This window comes from Ovis canadensis, chromosome 8, assembly GCF_042477335.2.
Source record: "Ovis canadensis isolate MfBH-ARS-UI-01 breed Bighorn chromosome 8, ARS-UI_OviCan_v2, whole genome shotgun sequence".
NCBI classification, from domain to species: Eukaryota; Metazoa; Chordata; class Mammalia; order Artiodactyla; family Bovidae; genus Ovis; species Ovis canadensis.
The window spans coordinates 35,107,462-35,128,693 of record NC_091252.1 but is presented as its reverse complement, the minus strand read 5'-3'; the positions used below and the strand labels follow the sequence as shown (position 1 = coordinate 35,128,693).

General features: G+C 40.2%; 1 long non-coding RNA gene across 1 annotated transcript in view; it reads right to left on the bottom strand.

Annotated features, from left to right (window-relative positions):
- The window catches only part of LOC138444723 (uncharacterized), a 163,374-nt gene that overhangs the window by 36,974 nt on the left and 105,168 nt on the right, over positions 1–21,232 (bottom strand). The window contains exon 4 of the long non-coding RNA XR_011258561.1: positions 10,253–10,423. This is a non-coding gene — a long non-coding RNA (uncharacterized lncRNA). The remainder of the gene's footprint in view (positions 1–10,252; positions 10,424–21,232) is intronic.

Sequence of the window (21,232 nt, the reverse complement as noted above, 5' to 3'; positions counted from 1 at the left end):
TCTGATGAATGAGTGACTATGTGACTCTTTTCCCTCCAATATTTGGCTTAAGGGGTATGATTATAATAAAACTGTACATTTGAGCACACTCTATCCCTTTATATGCACATTTATGTATAATTAGAAGTCCTGGGTAAGGGGTGAAAGTATATTTGAAGAATTAGCCAAGTGGGTTCCAAGGTCTCCAAAGTTGTTGTTAACCTGTCTTAGGGTCCAGATGGCACGGTGCACTCTCACAAGCAATACTATTTTTATATATAAGGACATCCTTTAAAAACCATTGATTTATCATCACAAGAGAGGAAAAATAGAACTGATGTGTTGAAAAAAGTAAACGTAACATTGTTTAAAATTGTTCTCCTAAACAGGGAGTGGTTAATGTGAAGGGGAGTTCTCACTTCCATACTGGTATTCTGCTAAAGTCAATTCTGCTTTATGTACAGCTGGGTGAATTCTCTTCCATTTCTTTTCCATTCTTCATCCTGTTCACTGGGCCCCTACTCTCATTAAAACCACCAGAAAGCAGATGGATGTCCATGAAAGCAAATCCCCAGTGGGTTCCAAGGTCTCCAAAGTTGTTGTTAACCTGTCTCAGAGTCCAGATGGCAGGGTGCAAAATCCTACAAGCAGCCCAGAGGCCCAGCAGTGGAGTTCAAGCCCCTATGAATAAATCATGCTCCTCCACTCGGTATTCTGGCCCTGGTACTGGGTAGCATTTGTCATTCACCTGAGTCCCGAACTTCTCGTTAAAAAGCTGCAGGAATTTCTAATGACAATATTTTCTATGAAGAACTTTTATGTGATACTTGGGTCTCCTTGGGTGTGTGTCCATCTGTGCAAAGAATTCTAAACTTGCTCTAGGTAAAATCACCCCAACAGTGACAGAGCCTCCCACATGCCCCTCTGTGAAAGGGTGCATTTGGTTCAATAATAATTAGCATCAATTATGGGAGAGTTCTGTGTGAGGACTGAGCCTGGCCGTCCCAGGCTGCAGGTGCAGAATTATCCCCCTGACCTTTTGCTCCATGATCGCTCATTGAGGAGAGGAGTGGGAGCCGTCAGGAGGGAGTCACAGGCCTGTTTATCTTCCCTAAGAATCATTGTCTGGCCTCTGCTATTCATGTCAGCAGCAGCATTTTCCTCTGGGGGAAATTACAGGACAGGCCGAGAAGCCTCATCTGCACGCTGGCTTGCTACAGTCTTGCGAACAGGCACCTGGCTTTATTTTCTGGGTATCTTTATGCTCGTTCTCTGAGAAAGAAAATCCATTTTATTACAAGGAACAAAAACATAATGGAAAGAACCCAGGTGGCTGGAGGCTGACTGACAGGCAAGGACATCAGGAATAAGATGCCAGACAAGGGCCCTGTGTTTCTGGCCGCCAGGGCCCACATGAAGCCTGCCGCGTGTTGGGGCAACCACTATCTTACTACCCAAGGAAGTCAAACTGTACCTCACTTCACTCACACACTTCAAGTAACACGTATTCTAAGATGCTACCTGCAAGTCTGTCTTTTTTCTCAGTTGTTTTAGGTTATTGTCTCATATTCATAATGAAAGAAAATTCAAAAAGCCACCGTAACCAGCTATTCTTCTTCTTGTGAACTGTTTTTAGAATTCTATAGGACTGAATACTTTTCTGGCTCTTTGCCACTTTTGGTGCTAAATGGAATTCCTACTTAAGCACTTCTCAGTTTCCCTATCCTTCCTGGCACTTTCATAATCACTTTATATCATAGGTGACAATGGTATTGTAAGGTCCTGGAGGGCAGAGGCAGCACCATATCCATGTTCGCCTCCCACCTCAGCCCTTCCTGACTGGCTGGCAGCTCATACTCAGGAAGAGGTAGTGCCCAGCTGCCAAAACTGGTACCAGTCAATGTTAGCCTGCTAAGCCAGATTCCAACTGCAAAAATTGAGAGTACTTAGCTCTATCTCACTTCCTATGACAATCTTATCAGAAATCTCAAATCCTAACATCTTCTATTACCTTTCCTGCTTTATTTGTTGCTAAATACTTACCACTGTCTAAAATGCTACCTAGCCCTCTTAGTCATCCTAATTATTGTCCATCATCCCCATTGAAATATAAATGCCATGATGGCAGGAATTTCTGCCATTTTATCAGCTACTTTCTTCCCAGCATCTACCACGGCAAAAATGAAGCACTGGGATGAGAACAGAGACTTCCCTACCTTTATTCTTACCATTTCCTCCACTGGGTGTCAGGCCCCACAGTTAAAATTCTCACTCACAGTTCATGGCCTGGATTGGATCATCTTTGAGTTCCGAGTCAAATGCATTCATTTCTCTCTCACTTCTTCACTGAATCATCATACATTTGTGCAGCAATTTTCCCCTTTGCCTCATGTTATATTTACTTTGCTCTAAAAGGGCAGGGCCCGTGTTTTCCATCTTTATATCTCTCAGTACTCCTAGCTCACAAGTAGACTCACAATGCCCATCTGACATATTTTCAGTGAATAACTAATTGCAGAAAGAGGGGGTTGTCTATTTCCCTCATCTTTAGAAAGATTCATAGGGTATAGTTTTACTCAGTTGTCATCTGGGCTTGGTAGAAAATAGCCTTAAATGCATATTAAAAGATAGATTGTAAATAATACTCCCAGGTGTCAGGAAGTAAATTCAGTAAGAGATCCTGTAAGTGGGTGGAAATGCTCATAGAAAACAGCTTGAATGACTGAATTACTATCAAAAAAGAAAAAAAAATACATAATGTAATCAAAGATTAAAAAACTGAATAATAACACAGGTGGCTGTGTGACACAAATCAAAAAGAGAAGGGCAAACTCCTGAAGGTAAAAATAGAAAGGTAAAGAATCAGGCAATTTCTCACCAATGTGAATGAAAACAAACACTAAAAAGCACACACCCCAAAGAAGAAAGGATGAGAACCCTGGCCAGACGTGGAAATGGCAGGTGTCTAACTTAGCTACTCACCAGGCTCAAAAAAATTCACTGGGCAAAAAAAAACATTTAACTTATTTTTCTTTCACTCAACAAACATTATTTGTGTCTCTGATATTTGCAAAATATATTAATAATCATCCCTGGGGATAAGAAACTTAAAAATCACTCCTTGCTCTAAAGGTGCTCATAGAATAAGGCTAGAGGGCGGTATATATGGAGTAGCTATGAACATGGAAAAGAGAATCACAGTTATAATCAATGGGTGCACTTGAGCATCTGTTGGTTATATGTTATGCCTTAGGGTTGTTTGGGTCAGAAATGATAGAAAACTTAATTCAAAATTGATTGAGGAAAGTGAAAATTTATTGGCTTCTATAACTGAAAAGCTCATGGGTGGAGCTTACTTCATACATAGCTGGATTTAGGGCTCAAATAAAATCAAAAGATCCTGATCTTTTCATCTCTGCTGTCTTCCAATGGATGGCTTTGCTTCTAGGCTCCACAAGAGACAAGTTAGCTTCCATTTTCTCTTAATTTTATTTCCAATGTAAGTATATTCTTCAAGAATTCCAATCAAATGTTGCTCTATTGTATTGGTTCTGATTAGGTCAGTTGTTCATCTTTGAGTAAATTGCCATAGCCATGGGAATGTGATTGACCAGATATGAGCCATGTTCTCACCCTGAATCAGAGGAGCTTGAATCAACTTGACCTGAAGTCCAGGGACAAAGGGAGGGAGAAAAGGTGGCACCCAGATGAAATTCAGGGTACAGTTATCAGCAGAAGGGAGAACAAGTGCTAAACAGCGTAAGAAAATAACATTTCCCCAAGTGATGGAAGCAGAGAGGAAGATTAACAAAGGGAAATGGTGAATATAATGGCAATAAAAAAAAATAGCAAATCCATCCTGAATGACAAGTAAGAGTAAGATACATAAACGTGTTCCCTTCTCTTTCCAGTTGTGCAAAGTAGGTAAACAGCACTAGATAAGGTCACTAATAATAAGATAATATAATACAGTAAGCTTCTCTACTGGTTTTTCTTTAAGTGTGGACTGAAGGCCAGTCATCTGTTCAGCTCTGAAGTGAAAGATACCAACAGTTCCTGGAAATGACATGTATTTCAGTCCATCTTCATGGGTCCCCAGCTGTGTCTGTGAGTTCCAGCTTGTCCTCATTCTTCCTTCTTTACATCCATCTCCCCTACCTGACTATCTGATTTGTGGATTTCAAACTCTAGCATTAGTCTTACAGAGACTGTTCAGTCAGCTCACTTATACAGACTCTTAATGATTAGAAACAAGACAAAGATTCTCTTACCCCTCTATCACTTAGCACTGTGGTAGAGGCACTGAGCAATACAAACAGAAACAGAATTTAGAAGTATACATGTTTTAAAAGTATACATCAACTATTTGTAGATATATGGCTATATGCTTAGAACACTGAAGACATTACTTTGTCGTACAAAAGCAACACAGAAGGAAAAAAACCTAGGAATAAACTTAAGAAATGCTTAACACTTGTATGAAGCAAAATTTTAAAACACTGGAAGACTTCAAAGTAGACTTAAGCAAACAGAAAGACACATTGTGTGCTCTTGAAAGACCACCTTTTCCATAATAAAGATATTAATTCTCTCAAACTTAATTTCTAAATTTAATACAATCAGTGGGGCTAGTGTTAAAGAACCTGCCTGCTAGTGCAGGAGACATGAGAGACCTGGGTTTGATCCCTGGGTCAGGAAGATCCCCTGAAGGGGGATCCCCTGGGAAGGAAATGGCAACCAACACCAGTATCCTTGCCTGGGAAAGTCCATGGACAGAGGAGTCTGGTGGGTTACAGTTAATAGGGTCGCAAGGTGTCAGACAGAACTGAAGTGACTTAGAATGCACAATAAAAATATCAGCTTTACAGGGAGGGTATAAATAGACAAGATGATTTTAAATTTTGCATAGAAAATTAAGCAAACAAGTGGCCAGCAAATCTCTGAAAAAGGACAATCAGTAGAGATTAAACCAACTATTTAAGTAGATTATAAAGATTTAATATTTAAAACAGCTTCATACTGACATGTGGGAAAAGACTTATGAGATAGAGTCCTGAAATAGACTAAATACAAATGATAATTCATTATATACTACATGTAGCAAATCAGTACATGATATTGGAATGGATCTGTCCTTCCCACTGCATAGTAGGTTCAATTCCTAATTCATTAGGATTGGAACGTGAAAAACATTAAAGCACAAGAATACTAGAAGAAAATGTGGGGAAATGCCTTCATAAAAAAGATAAAAAGGACCTTCTAATTTACTTGAAATTATACCTAAGCCACAGAAGGAACACTTTATAAATTTGATACAAAATTTGTTAAAGGACTACTTTGCAAAAAAAAAAGAACAGTGATTCAAAAGACAAATGAACAGAAAGTACGCCATTCTATCATAGACAAAATGTTAATTCTCCAAAATTTATAAAGGAAAAGACCAATAACCAAATAGGAAAATGGTCAGAATACAATTCATAGTAAAGGAAAGACAATGGCTCTCAAACATCAAAGTTGCTCAGCTTCACTTGCACAAAGGAAACTGAAGATCAAGTCTACATTGTATCACTCTTTTTTCTTACCCATCAAAGTGGGAAGTATTTGAACTTTTGATTAGCACTTTTGGAGATGCTATCAGTGAACGACCAACCTCATACATTACTGTCTGCATGCCCTCCAAGGACAAGTGGGCAATCATTATCCACATTACAAATGTGTGTGCTTGCAGACACAGCAATATCACCTTTAAGAACTGTATTTAAGTGAAAATGCAGTGCCTCAAAAGTGACGTACTGCTGAATGTGTAAGAGCCTAAGTTCAGCTACAATCCCAATGGCTAGCTAAATCACACAAGTTATAATTAAGTACCTTATCAAATATAATTCACTGTGACATACAAATTGAGGTGCATGTCTTCTGCCATATCACGGATATCAAGTGAAAAACAAAAGCTATAGAACAATGGATAAAACTTGGTACCTTTTATATAAAATAAGGACAAAAATAAGGGCATATGATTATTTTTACATGGCAAACATTATGTGTTGTTTTCCCTTTTCAGTTATACAACTTGCATGCAGTAGTCATGTATGGATGTGAGAGTCGGACCATAAAGAAGGCTGAGCGCCAAAGAACTGATGCTTTCGAATTGTGGTTTTGGAGAAGACTCCTGAGAGTCCCTTGGACAGCAAGGAGATCCAGCTGGGCTGGAGGAAGCATACGCTGGACTCAAGATTTCTGGGAGAAATAGCAATAACCTCAGATATGCAGATGATTGCATCATGATTGAGGGCAGGAGGAAAAGGGGACGACAGAGGATGAGATGGTTGGAATGCATCACCGACTCAATGGACATGGGTTTGGGTAGACTCCAGGAGCTGGTGATGGACAGAGAAGCCTGGCGTGTTGCGGTTCATGGGGTCACAAAGAGCTGGACATAACTGAGCAACTGAACTGAACTGAACCACTAAGCGTGTTTATTTTACAGCCTGCACTTACAACTTCTTGTTGTGAATCTGTGTCCTTTCCTTTTCTATTTATATCATGGAGACACTAGCTGAATACTTTGTACGTATCCAAAATGACAATATCAATATTATTAATACCAATTACAATGATAGGTCAGTTATAAGGTGCCTGCTATTTTCAATATCTTATATCTTACAAGTATTCTTTTTAATTCTTAAAACAATCTTGTCATGAGTCAGTTGGCTGAGGGGCGAGCCAGTCACATAAGTGGAAAAACTGTGCAGATTTGGGCAATCAGTCCACCTCAGAGCTTGTATTCCTCATCCCCCCATCACCCCTGATCCTTGCCTCTTCTGTGGGTTCAGAAAACATGTGTATTTGCTGTTTGAGTACATGAATAAATAAGAATTTGCATTGCAAGGGAACAAAATTGAGAGGGTGTCACTCAATTATGCTTCTAGTCCCGGAGAGCTGCACAAAAGTCAACAATTAGAATGCAACCTTTCCTGAGAGAGCTTGTCAGTCAGAAATCTTTTGTTTGGAAGCAAACTGGCTAAGAACAAAAGGAAATATGAGTTGACATTATCTGAAAAGTTCAAGGGGTGGATTAGACATGGTGAGATCCATGCTCACAAATGATGTCATCACAACAGGCTCTCTGGCTCTCCTAGCCCTTTTATTTTCATCTACCCTCTGTTTCCATCTGTCTCAACTCTGCTTTCTTCCAGGTTCCCTTTATTCTCAATCTGACTTAACTATACCTAAGGGACCACCAAGCACTCTATAAAATCTAACTTTTCTTTCCTCTCTTCACTGTTTGGAGGTGAATTAGACTTTCTTATGACTTTACATGACATTTAATTTTATCTTTATAACTTGGAGCCCCGTGTTTGCTGAGAGAAAATAATCTGTCAGTGAATTTCTGCAGAGCAGGGCCAGAGAGGGCTGATGAAATGACAACAAGGCCTTACGTTTCATATAAGGGACAGAATATTTTAGGGTAATACAAATTTTTACTAAAATAGGAGGAAAAGAGGTCACTTTTAACAGCAAAGTCCATTTTTCTTAAGCAAATTTGCTGAAGTTATAATTTTTAAATGCCATATGAGCAGTGTCAACATTTCTTCTCATTTACTGAGGCCACTGGAAAAGAAAATTGAAATATGCTAGATAGCATCAAAAGGCATGGAGAAGAGAGGTTTGAATGGCATAAGCTTTGATTGTCAGGTCAAAAGTTCCTCTCTCTGGGTTGTTATTTATTTCCCTTCTTTGTTGTGAAAAAAAAAAAAAAATTACTAGTTTGAAAGCCAAGTTGGAATAACTAGTGGAGAATAATTTCATACATTATCTTAATTTAAAATCTAGAGAGAAACTTTTTAGATACAAAGACCCAATTGTGAAAACTGGAAACTTCCTCTGCTGAAACATTTATGGTGAATCTTCTCTGCCAAGGTGAAACTTCCAGTGATCCAAACAAATCCATCATGAATCTACTTGAATGAAATGCTTGATTTTCTTCTCCTGTATATGCCTAGGACACTATCTTAAAAAGTCTCTTTTCCACTTGAAGGACAGGGGCTGGGGCCTAAGATAAAAACACAAAGTCAGTTAGAAGAAACCAGATCTGTGTTTCAAGGAGGAACCCGCATAAGGTGACTGACCAGTTGCGGTTTGCCTGGAACTATCCCAGTTTTAACTTAAAGAGCCCTGTGTCCCAGGAATTTCCTTAGTTCTCAGCAAACCATTCTCTGCCCTTTCATTGTATTTTGTGTGAGATTTGAGGCAGAGATTAGAAACGGTTTTTCATAAACCTCACGTTAATACTTAATACTTAATGATTATTTGGCTACTCTGAAGCAGTAACCATTGACGACTGTACATTAATCTACAAGGGCAAATTTTACACTGGGCCTCGGGAGTTCCAAAAGATAATGTACAAGAACCCACCAAAATGGGCAAAAGTTAAACATGTCAATAAAATATTTAGCATTCCTAATTAAAAGAAACGAGAATTCACATAAACCACATAAAGAACAAAGTTAAGTGTGAGCAACTGAGTGGTTCACTGGCTAAACTATAAAAACAGTATGATAGATTTCTCCAATATTTTTCTTTAATTCCTGAACTTAAATGCCAAGGAGCAAATATAATGAGAACTCTGATTAGCCTTTGTGTTAGAGAAGGCTCTGCAAGTGAAGCTGCTTAATAGCTACACTGACTTCAGACTACATTGTCAAAATCTTGCCATTATAAAGAGGAACAGAAATACAGTAGTCTTAATGTCATGCTTTATTTCTTCTGGTGTGTTTGGCAGACAGAAATCTACTTTGACTCGAGAGTAAAGTAAGAGTGGATGGAATGAAAGAAAGCTTATTAGGCTCTAAGGAACATGGAGAAGACGGTCCCTAGCACCAACCATCAATGGTGCTCTCTGAAATTAACTGTATCTTGTGGCTCAGCTGGTAAGAATCCTCCTGCAATGCGGGAGACCTGGGTTTAATCCCTGGGTTGGAAAGATCCCCTGGAGAAGGGAAAGGCTACCCACTCCAGTATTCTGGCCTCGGAGAATTCCATGGACACAGTCCATGGGGTAGCAAAAGGTCGTACCGACTGAGTGACTTTCACTTATAAATAGGTTGTGGCCATGTGAATGAGGGCACAGTAGAAGAATGTGAGTGAAAGCTCAGCTTCATGAAGCTAAGAAAAATGTGAATTCTCCATAGATGCCTTAGCTGGAAGTGAAGAACTCTGAAATAGAGGCATTGCAAATGGAAGTAGCTGACTCCCTGAGCCATAACTAGAGGGACACTAAGCCACAAATACCTGATCTGTATCAGATTATGATGGGAGCAAGAAGTAAACTGTGTTCACTCACGGGTCTTGTATTAAAACATTGAAACTTTAGGGTTTGTGCTACTGACCTATAAAATTACCTGTTGAAATGATAAAAACTAAGGTTGTCCACTAAGCCCCTCTAAAATGTCCTCTTGGAAGGAAGCCATGGCTCTATATTACAAAGTATCAGGTGGGCATCTCATAGCAAAATCGACTCAAGAATAGAAGCCTTCAGCTCTTTCTGTCCTTAATAGTTATTGTTGGAACACTGTATCCCCAGAAGGGGGTGATGTGTTGTGTAGCCCAGTTTGTAGGGCAGGGACAATATAATTTTTTTTTTCTTTGTATGAGACAGCTAGTCTGAATTGCCATGTGTTTTGTGCTTTTTCCTCTAAAGCTCCTCTTATCCTCTATTCTAGCCTTCACTTTTCTATTCAACATTACAAACTGTCATGTTGCATTCCAGTGGATGTGCTGATTATTCACTCAAATGAGTACGGTAGTAGTAAAATAGAAAGAAAATGTATGGCTTTAATAAAATGCTTCTCCTTGACCACAACTACCTCTTGGACTGTCCCCATAATAAGCTGCAGAATTGTGAAACGTGGATTCACAAAGCACAGAGTCAAGCTTTTCTTCCAGTACTTACCAACTGTACGAACTTGGGAATGTTATTTCACTTTAAATCTCAGCTTCTTATCTACACAATGGGAGTGATGACATCTACCTTATAGCTACTTTAAGAGGTATACATTGAACAAGGGTGGCAGAAGTGTATAGTGTAAACACCTGACGCACACACAGTGAATGCTGGGTAAATACGCATCTAATGCTCACGAGTTCACAGAAACAAAAGGCATCAAAGAACTGAGGTGTGCGTATCAACTCCAAGTGCTGTGCACAGTAGTGTGCTGGTAAATAGTAACAAACGGCTTTCCCAGGATGGAAGATACAGATCTGTAGTGTTTACCCAACTCCATGGTCCAAAGGCTCCTCCCATGGCTAATGTCGAGCAGTCAACATGAGGTCCTTGGAGGTGGAGCTGAGATAAGAGCGCAGCCGTACATCATCATATAGTTATTACATTTCCTCCACGCACATGCGGCAGATACGAGTAATCTCAAGCAGAGGCAATGGCAAACTGCGGGAAAATAATTTAGAAGTGATGTTTTTAGTTTTTACTATCTTTTAAAAAATTTATTAGAATTTGAGTTTATGGATTTTAATGCTTATTAACAGACAGAAGAGGCTTGTGGGCTATAGTCCATGGGGTCACAAAAGAGTTGGACACCACTTAGTGACAACCAACAACATGTCTGTATGTAACAACCATCACTTGAAAATTCAGCAACCAGCTCTTGTAAGCTGATACAAGCTAGCTGCAGCATACACTGGGTATGTCTACTTAAGTCTGCTAAAGTTCACCCTTAGTAAACGTCAGTGGCATGTTGCATTCTGGGAAGCTCAGTCTTGTCATGGTGGAGGTCGCCTGCTGCAGTAGGGACAATGGGCTGAATCCCAGCTCCATGGCCTGTTAGCTCTGAGACTTTGGACAAATGTCTTAACTCTTCCAAAGCTCATTTTCTTCATCTTTAAATTAAGGGTTGGGGGGAAAAATGATACCTAACTCAAAATTTTTATAAATCGAAGTAATTCATGTAAAGAATTTAAAACACTGCCTAACACAACACATGAATTCTGTAATGATAGTACTATCTTCCTCCTTCTCTCCCTAAACCTTCTTAGTCTTTACAATGTTTAGAGGAAAACTAAATTAACCAAGGGAACAGACAATAAAACCCCTTTGGTTGTGATACAGAAAAGCCCTTGAGCCAGGTAACTTCACCCAGACTGTGTCTTTGTGTATTTTTGTGTGTCTTTGTTCTCCATACAAGAGCAGTAACTAGAATTACCTCGAGTTGGTTGCTTCACAGGAGCAATTACTGTTTAAGTGAAGCAGTCCTTACATCAAATGCAGATAAAAAACAAACTTCCCTGAATCTTTTGAAAGGACTGGATTTTGAATCTGGGTCAAGTAGAAGGTTGTATGTGGGTCATAGGTGTGTACTAGAAAAAAAAAATCTTGAAAATTCTAACATGTCAAAAGAGAATCCAGAATTCAAACTGGAACATCTTTTATGAATCCATTTCTGACTTTTACTAATTTCATGTACAACACGACAGGTTGATATTTAACAAAATATTACAATATTACAAAATATTTCTAAATAAAGAAAAGTCATAGAATAGAATGCTATTAATTCAATATTAGACCCTTTTTTACAGCCATTAAAAATAATATGAAGTCATGACATCCTTTAATATCTATTTAACTGCTACTTAAAATTATTAAAAATTTCTATTTAAAGAAGATCTCAAATGGGTTCATTTTAGCCTTAGCCACAGGAACATGCCTAAAGAATGAAAACATCTTTTACAGATAACAATTTACCTTTATGTTTGGTTTTCACACTGGTTGACAGAAACAACTAAATGTCATCCATACCTCCTTCCATCACCAAATTACCTAGAAGCAAGTCACAACCCACTTAACCCTATTTCTCCTTAAATATATACCACCAAACCAATGCCTAAAAATAGTATTACATTTAATTAAATAATAAAATATCATCATTTCTACTGGAATATAGTTACTGAAATTTAATATTAGGTATTTATGATTCTGTGTGATATTTTTCAACAACTTCCCTCTTCCTATTTTTCGATGAACTTTTTGGTTTTCTTTTTTTTTTTTTTTTTTTTTTTTTTTTTTGCTGCTCATGGGCTAGCACCAAAATTTAGGCCTGGCAATTTAGAAATGGTAAGACCCTAAAGAGTCAATATTTCAAATTGTCAATAACTTTGTTCAAAAGATTTGATTTTACAACACTAGCTAAAACCAAGCATTGGGCAGCTGAGTAGTTTCTTCCCAGAGTTCCACGGGGTTGGTAAAGGTGGGTTTCATTTCTAACGAGTTGCTGTCATCTGCGTCCACGCACATGAGAAAGCGCCTGTGTCTTGTCCTGGTGTCTGTCCGTCTGCAGGCGTGAGTGGGTATGTAGGATGGGCAACATATGACAGACTCAAGGATGAAGAGGAGGCCCTTGGACCATGACCCATGACTCGTTTTGAATCTGACAAGACAGAAATAGTCATCTCAACTGAAAAGGAACTGGGGGACTTCCTACTATAAGACAATCCCACTTTCAGATTTGACATCTTATGTAATGTAGACAAATAAAACAAAATCAGCCTTCTGGTGTTTATAACCTACTGGCAAAAGCAGACATACATACATGTAATTATGAGAAAATAAATGGACATGCTTTTATCTGTGATGGCATGTTCTCAGGCAGTTTGGAAGCTTTTTGTATTTAAGGTACATTTGACTTTAGTTACACAAGTTAAGGTCTCCACAATCAAAGTCAAGGTAAAGATGGTAAAGGGTGTCTAGGACAGAGCAACAAAGTCACAAGCAAAAGTGCGTCAAGTGCAGAGTGTTGTCAGGGGACAGAGCGGGACCTGCGGTGCTGGAACAAGGTCCACACGGGCAGCCGGGGATGAGAAGGCTGACTGCATGGTGCTTGATTGCGTCACTGAATCCTGAGACTGAATTCTTAAACCTATGGGAAACGTGGGGAAGGAAATGGTCAGATCAATGATCACATATCACGTAAGTGTAGAGACCGGTGGACAGGGTGAGAGGCTACACAAAGGGAAATGGACTAGGAAGCCATTTATAACCTCAGGTAGGGTGAAAACCAGAGAGAGAGAGAGTGAGTTGAGAAGCTTTTGTGTCAACACTGAGAGCAATTGGAGATCTATCAGATGACAATGTTTTTTGAAAAAAAAAGGCTCAAGATGGGGACCGTGAGCCACAGTGGTACAGAGGTGTCTGGCTCAGATGGAGGTGGCTGATACTAGTCCAGACAGAGAGTTCTGAGGAGCAGGTATACGGGGGAAAGACTGCATTTGGTTCTATGATCGAGTAGTTCATACACAAGAGCATCCATGAGGTGAGGAGATCCATGTGAGTATAATGCACTACGAAATGCTACAGGCCACTAGCACACTGAGCACTTCAAAGTATCTACTCTGTACTGATGCATGCTGCTGCTGCTGCTGCTGCTACTGCTGCTGCTGCTGCTACTGCTGCTGCTGAGTCGACTCAGTCGTGTCTGACACTGTGTGACCCCATAGATGGCAGCCCACCAGGCTCCCCTGTCCCTGGGATTCTCCAGGCAAGAACACTGGAGTGGGTTGCCATTTCCTTCTCCAATGCATGAAAGTGAAAAGTGAAACTGAAGTCGCTCAGTTGTGCCTGATTCTTTGAGACCCCATGGACTGTAGCCTACCAGGCCCCTCCATCCATGGGATTTTCCAGGCAAGAGTACTGGAGTGGGGTGCCATGTCCTTCTCCGACTGACGTATGAGTAACTATAAAATACACACCAGATTTCAAAGACTTTATACAGAGAAAAGAATGTAAAATAGTTCATTAACAATTTTATGATGATTACATGTTGAAATAATATTTTGGGCATTCAGTTCAGTTCAGTCCAGTTCAGTCGCTCAGTTATGTCCGACTCTTTGCGACCCCGTGAACCACAGCACACCAGGCCTCCCTGTCCATCACCAACTCCCAGAGTCCACACAAACCCATGTCCATTGAGTCAGTGATGATATCCAACCATGTCATCCTCTGTCGTCCCTTTCTCCTCCTGCCCTCAATCTTTCCCAGCATCAGGGTCTTCTCAAATGAGTCAGCTCTTTGCATCAGGTGGCCAAAGTATTGGAGTTTCAGCTTCAACATCAGTCCTCCCAATGAACACCTAGGACTGATCTCCTTTAGATTGGACTGGTTGGATCTCCTTACAAGCCAAGGGACTCTCAAGAGTCTTCTTCAATACCACAGTTCAAAAGCATCAATTTTTCAGTACTCAGCTTTCTTTCTAGTCCAACTCTCACATCCATACATGACCACTGGAAAAACCATAGCCTTGACTAGATGGACCTTTGTTGACAAAGTAATGTCTCTGCTTTTTAATATGCTATCTATGTTGGTCATAACTTTGCTTCCAAGGAGTAAGTGTCTTTTAATTTCATGGCTGCAATCACCATCTGCAGTGACTTGGGAGCCCAGGAAAATAAAGTCAGCCACTGTTTCCACTGTTTCCCCATCTACTTGCCATTTTGGACATAATAGGGTTAATTAAAATATTTTAATGAAATTATACTCTTGTTTCCTTTTGCTTTTTTAATGTGACTACAAGAAACTATTATCTTTACATATCTGTCTCATATTTTTATTGGACAATGCTAATGTGAGGAACTTTTAATAAAATATTGAGTTTTAAAAAATTCCCCTCCAGGGGGTTTGAGGGAAGAATGGATACATGGATATGCATGGTTGAGTCCTTTCACTGTTCACCTGACACTACCACAACATTGTGAACTGGCTATACTCCAATACAAAATAAAAAGTTTAAGTTACAGAAAGAAAGAAATGAATAGTGCCTCAGAATCCTGTGGGACAATTAAAAAATAATAATAAATTTATTTATTTAAAAAATTCTCCTTCAAAAATATAATTTCTATTACTGAATTATGATAAATCTATGAAATTATTTCTCTCTGTCATGTCTATGTAAGAACCTTGTATCTCATTCAAGCATTAAATGGCATGTTTATGTTTCAGTGTGGAAGGACTCTGATTACGAAAGTGAATCATAAGAACAAAATCTCTAAGAGTTTCAGAGTGAAAGTAAAATGGGACCAGAGACATCCAGAAAGCAGGTGGGATGTCAGGCATGGTAGATTTAGAGGACGGGCTCTGCATCTGCTGCCTGCTCCCCATGTAGCCCCCATGAACTCAGTCAACAGTGGCTCCCCTGATTTCATTGCCCTCACGTGCAAAACAACTAGGCTAACCTCCTTCAGTTTCTATGGCTTGATGCTATCGTTTCATGAAACACAAAGGACTACATTATGTTTATACGCATTGATAGTATTTGGCTAGAAGAAAGGGATAGAATTCCATAGTGGGAAGTGAGTGAGCATTTACAGAGGCACCAACTCCAAAAGGAAAAAAAAAAAAAAAAAAAAAAACTTTTAAGGAGAATGATAAGTAGACCAGGCATTTCAAGGTAGATTTATGGAGGGAAAGCTTGAAAACACTTGAAGGTAAATCACAGAAAATTTCCAATGCCTAACTAAGGAAACAGAAATTACCCTCTATGTAAGTGGTTCTCAACACCCACTGCCCCCCAGAAGCAATTGGCAATCTTTAGAGACACTTGGTTATCACAACTAGAAAACGAATGGCTGCAATCAGTAGCAAGAGGATAGAGGCCAGAGATGTTGCTCAGTATTCTATGGAGCACAGCCCACCATCCAAGCAAAGAACCACTTAGCCCAAATGTCAGTAGTGCCATGGTTGAGAAACCCGGTTCTAGGTAATAGGGAGCAATTCCAGATCAGTGACTCAATCAGCAGATTGCCTCTCTTCTCTCCTCAGCTATGTGTAGTATCTATGCTATGCACTTTAACCTAGAGAGCTGAACAATGTACACTCTGTCCCCTCATCCTACACAGACCATGGTTACAAATGTGCCTATTTTAAATAAAAATAATCATTACAGTATCAGGGAGTTTACACTACAGATACTTTTTAAGTTGATGCTTTACGGAACTATATTTAGCCTTGGAATTAGAACAGCAGTTAGTGGGCTGGACCAACCTGTTCTAATTAAATAGAAAGTTAATTTAGAAGTGACCTAAAAGTGAACCTTTTTGAAAGTCAAGAATGTGTTTGCACTAATTTGGGACTTTATTTTCAATTTCTCTCTGTTAGAAGAGAGAATGAAATGGTAAGAGCCAGAAATTATCTTCACTGAATATCCATCGGGAGGAATCAAATGATAGATATACTGGAATAACTCCACCCAATTTTTCAAAATTCAACAGGAGAGCTGTGGAATAAACTATTGTTTGTAAAACTCCTGGAATCCAGTAGGTTTTAACTAAATGGAACTTCTCCTACTCTTGTTTACCTATTTTGAGAAAAAGTGCACCTGGGACAAATTATCCTACCCTCTTGGAGAGGGGAATGTCAACCCACTCCAGTGTTCTTGCCCAGAAAATCCCAAGGACAGAGGAGACTGGTGAGATATAGTCCCTGGCGTCACAGAGTTGGACACAACCGAGAAACTGAGCAGGATGTACGCTGAAAGCAGACATACACCTTGCAGGATTTTTGCTTTTCAAAACTAAGATCAATGTATCATTTTTAAATTTCGAATGTTTCCCTTTCCTACTTCCTTTAAGCTAAATGTAGCTTGAGGACAATGACTTGTAGAGCTATCAAGAAATACACAGGCATCAAACTCTGTACCCAAACAAAGTTTTCCCTTATCTTTCCACCAAAAACAGAGTCTGTCTGGGCACTAGTGGACAAAACAAAGCAGAGCAGTAAAGTCAAGGACGCGATTTTGTTTTGTCCCATGGCACTGATCAACCACTGTACATTGATAACTGTGAGATTTTTTTATCCCCAGCACTGCCCTCTCCTCAGAATTCCAGCATTATTCAGTCACCTGCCTCACTGGCACAACTATTTCAAGGGCTATGCAATAGTGCAAACTCACTATGTACAAACCAAACCCCTCACTTCTATCCCCAGACCTGCTCCTCTGGCCGCTTCTGCATTTCTGCTGATGGCAATTCCACCCTTCCAGTTGTTCAGGCCAAAATCCTTACTGTATTACCTTAAAATTTTATCTGGAAACCAGCTTTATACTCACCCCCCCTTCTTATCCTTTCTACCCTGGAGTGAGTCACTCTCCTTACATCACTGCAACTGCCATCTAACTGGGCTCTGTGCTTCCATTCCTGCCCCCAGAATCTAGTCTCATAAGACGCACCAGGACAAACTTTTCTAAAACATAACCTGGATCACGTAACTCCACAAACCCTCGATGGGTAACCCATTTCACTCAGGGTAAAAATCCAAGTCTTTGAGATGGCCTACAAAGGCCTATATCAGGAGCTTCAAACAGTTTCTGCACAAAGCCAAAGAGTAAATATTGTTTGCTTCATGGTTAAAAAAAAAAAAGCTGCTCTCCATCTCAACTACTTACTCAAGGCAGCAGACAAGATATAAATGAATGGTCATGGTTAGCATTTGTAAAAGCAAGCCATGGGCAAGATTTGGCTAGTCGGCCATAACGCCCCACAGCCTAACATTCTGCTTTCCTGCTTTATTTACCTCCAGAGCACATAATGCCATCTGCCATACTGTGCATTTACTTGTTTATGTCTCCTCTAATTAGGGTATAAGCTACATTGTCTCTTTCCTTTAAGCAGTATGTCCAATATCTAGAAACCTTTCTTGTTACATGTTGAGCTGAGCTGTGCTTAGTTGCTCAGTCATATCTGACTCTTTGCGGACCCCATGGACTAGAAGTCCACCAATCTCCTCCATTCATGGAATTCTCAGGCAAGAATACTAGAATAGGTTGCCATGCAACCAGGGGATCTTCAGGGGATCTTCCCAACCCAGGGACTGAACCCAGGTCTCCAGCATTGCAGGTAGATTCTTTGCCACCTGAGCCACCAGGGAAGACCTTCTTGTACACAATAGGCATTTAATAAATAATTGTTAATGAACGAGGAAAGATGAAGATACAGCCACGCAGGAGATCATTGGGCCACTAGCTGGTAGGTCATTACTGTACACGCACAAAGAGAAGCAAAACACACAGGCCACTGTGTATGTCGTGATGCCCCGTCTCATTATACCCAGCAAATCTTTCCAAACACTACCACCTACACTTCTTAATCATGCGGGTTACTGTAATCGGGATAACAAAAGGATTTCTTACATTTTGGTAACACCACAGTTTTTCAAAATGACTCTCAATGTCTATTATTTCGTTTCATCCGGACAAAAATCTTATAAGGAGTCAGAGAAATATGTTAATATGCACATTTACTAATTAAAAAGACAAGACAGATTAAATAACTTTCCAATGGTCAGAACTAGTGAGACCTTCACAGAAACAAGCCTAGAACTGAGCGATCCCTTTGCCCTGATGCATTTTTCTCCTCTCATACATTTGATTCAAGGTAGTCCAGGTTTCATGCTTCATAATAAAAGAGAATATATTCTGGGAGGTGGGAGATGAGAAGAACTTTGGCCCCTGAGATACTCTGGCAAAGTTGTGGGAGACAGCAAGGCAATTAAATTCACCCATTCCTGAAAATAATAATCCTCTAGGCCTTAATAAGAGAATTATTGGGTGGTAAATGACAATTTGCTAGTAAGAATGAAGAATGGAAGGTACTATTTACTGGGAAGGTAGCAAAAACTTTGAAAAATAATCAAACTTTTAAACTTCTATGACCTTCCTTTCTCCAGAGACACTCCCACTGGGTTTTGGCAGGGGTACTCGCAGTCTCAAAACACTTCTGCTTGTTCTTCCAGCTTCTTTCTTAATCAGGGGTTTGGGGAACCAGTGTCGGTTTTCTTAGAGGCAAAGAAGCAGGCAGGGAGATTTCTGAATTCCTATTCTGAGGTCAACCATTTCCTAAGGGAGGAATGGAAATGTGAAACACTTTTCAGCATGACATTCTGATTTATGACACTTGGTGTGTTGTGGCTTGTTTCTTTTGGAGATAGTGAAGTGAAAGTTGCTCAGTCATGTCCAGCTCTTTGCAACCCCATGGACTATACAGTCCATGGAATGCTATAGGCCAGAATACTGGAGTGGGTAGCTGTTCCCTTCTCCAGGGGATCTTCCCAATCCAGGGATCGAACCCAGGTATCCCACATTGCAGGCAGATTGTTTACCAGCTGAGCCATCAGGGAAACCCAAGAATACTGGAGTGGGTAGCCTATTCCTTCTGCAGTGGATCTTCCCAACCCAGGAATCGAACCCAGGCCTCCCACCTTACAGGCAGATTCTTTACCACCTGAGCTACCAAGGAGAGAGCACCCATGTAAATTAAACACAAATACTCTTTACATCTTTCCAACCAACAGCCAAAACATGTAGCTTCTCAATGCTTGAAATATACTTTACAATTCGATCCAAAAGAACATTTCAACAGCATCTGGTTTTCATCTTTGGTTTCTTCCCTTCCATTCATTATTGCTAACAACATAGAAAAATCTTTATAATCAGCAATCTACCAGCAAAAATCCACCTTGTTGTTATTCAGTTGCTAAGCTGTGCAACCCCATGGACTGCAGCACACCAAGCTTCCCTGTCCTTCACCGTCTCCCGGAGTTTGCTCAAATTCATGTCCACTGAGTCAGTGATGCTATCTAACTATCTTATCCTCTGCTGCCACCTTCTCCTCCAGGCCTCACTCTTTCTCAGCATCAGGATCATTTCCAATAAGTCGGCATCAGGCGGCCAAATGATCGGAGCTTCAGCTTCAGAAGCTTTTCTCCTGCTACCAAAATCACTCCGAGACCATGCTTCCCTTTACTAAAAGGTTGTTCTTTCCCTACAATGCAGTCCCTCTACATATTTACAAGCAAGTAACTCTGCATACCAGTAAGCAACCTTTTACTATTCCAGTATGAAGATAACACCATAGAAGAATGTACTTGATAAGTTTGTGGTGGGGCCCCATGTCGGGTGGGGCTGGGATGGGGATCAAATACACTTTACAGAACAGTTGTCACTGAGCTGAGTTTTCAAAGAAGAGAGGAATAGTCCCTACAGATGTAGAGAAAAGGACAATGCAGACAGAGGAAGAAAGTTAGGTGCCCAAGGGCCCTACCAGACAGTTCTATTCTTCTTAATTACCCAGTTTCTCCTGCCTCAAACCCCAGGGCACACTTTGCTCTTTAGCTGTCAATTTAATGCTTCTTGTTCCTTCCTAACACTTAAATCTCCCTCTTTTAACTCCAAGGCGAGGCTAAGGATTTGAATTTCTTTGCATCCTTCAAAAATGTATTCCACATTGTAAAGGATTAAATATACTCACTGCAAAAAACTAATAATTAACTTTGTCTCTATATTCTTTATATCCCTTGAGTTCTTTGAACTTGTAGCTGTCCATGATAAAATCCAAACTTTTCAGCAGGACATGCAAAGTCCAGTCTGGTCTGGAGCTAACCCACTCCTCTCTCTCAGCCTCATTTTCCCACCACTCTTAATGCTGCCTCCTCCCCTACTCACATTATAGTCCTGAAAACACACACTGACACAATTCCCTTAGGTTACAATAGTGTACTACTTGACATTCCTCAAGTTGGCCTTGTCTTGCTTCATGGATTCCTGAAACTTCACATCCTCTCTCTGTCTGCATTGCCCTTTCTTCCCTAATCTACGGGACCACCCCTCTTTTCAATCTCAGAAACTCAGTTCAGTAGCAACTGCTCAGTGAGGTCCATCCCAGCCCCAGCCCCAGCCCCACCCAACACAGGGTGGGGCCACCACACCATGCCCATTCTTCACTGGCATATCTATCACAGTCTAAAGTTACTTGCTTGTTTGTGTCTCTCTCCTACTGGACAATGAGATTCTTGACATCCTTGTCTTATTCATCATTGTTGGTCGGAAGTGTTTAATTAATGTGGCGAAAGTGAAAGTCAGTGTGTAAAACTGAAAGACACTCAGTCATGTTCAACTGTTTGCAACCCTGTGGACTGTAGCCCACCAGGCTCCTCTGTCCATGGGGATTCTCCAGACCAGAATACTGGAGTGGGTAATCTTATCTCTTCTCCAGCAGATCTTCCTGATCCAGGGATCGAACTAGGCTCTCCTGCATTGCAGGTGGGATTCTTTACCAACTGACCTACCAGGGAAGCCCAATTAATACGGAATATTATACAAAGTTTTGAAGGGAATAAAAAAATTACAAATACAGAAGCAAGGGCCTCCCCTTCTCTTGGAAAATTTGAAAAATATTAAATGGATTAGATATGTATACATTA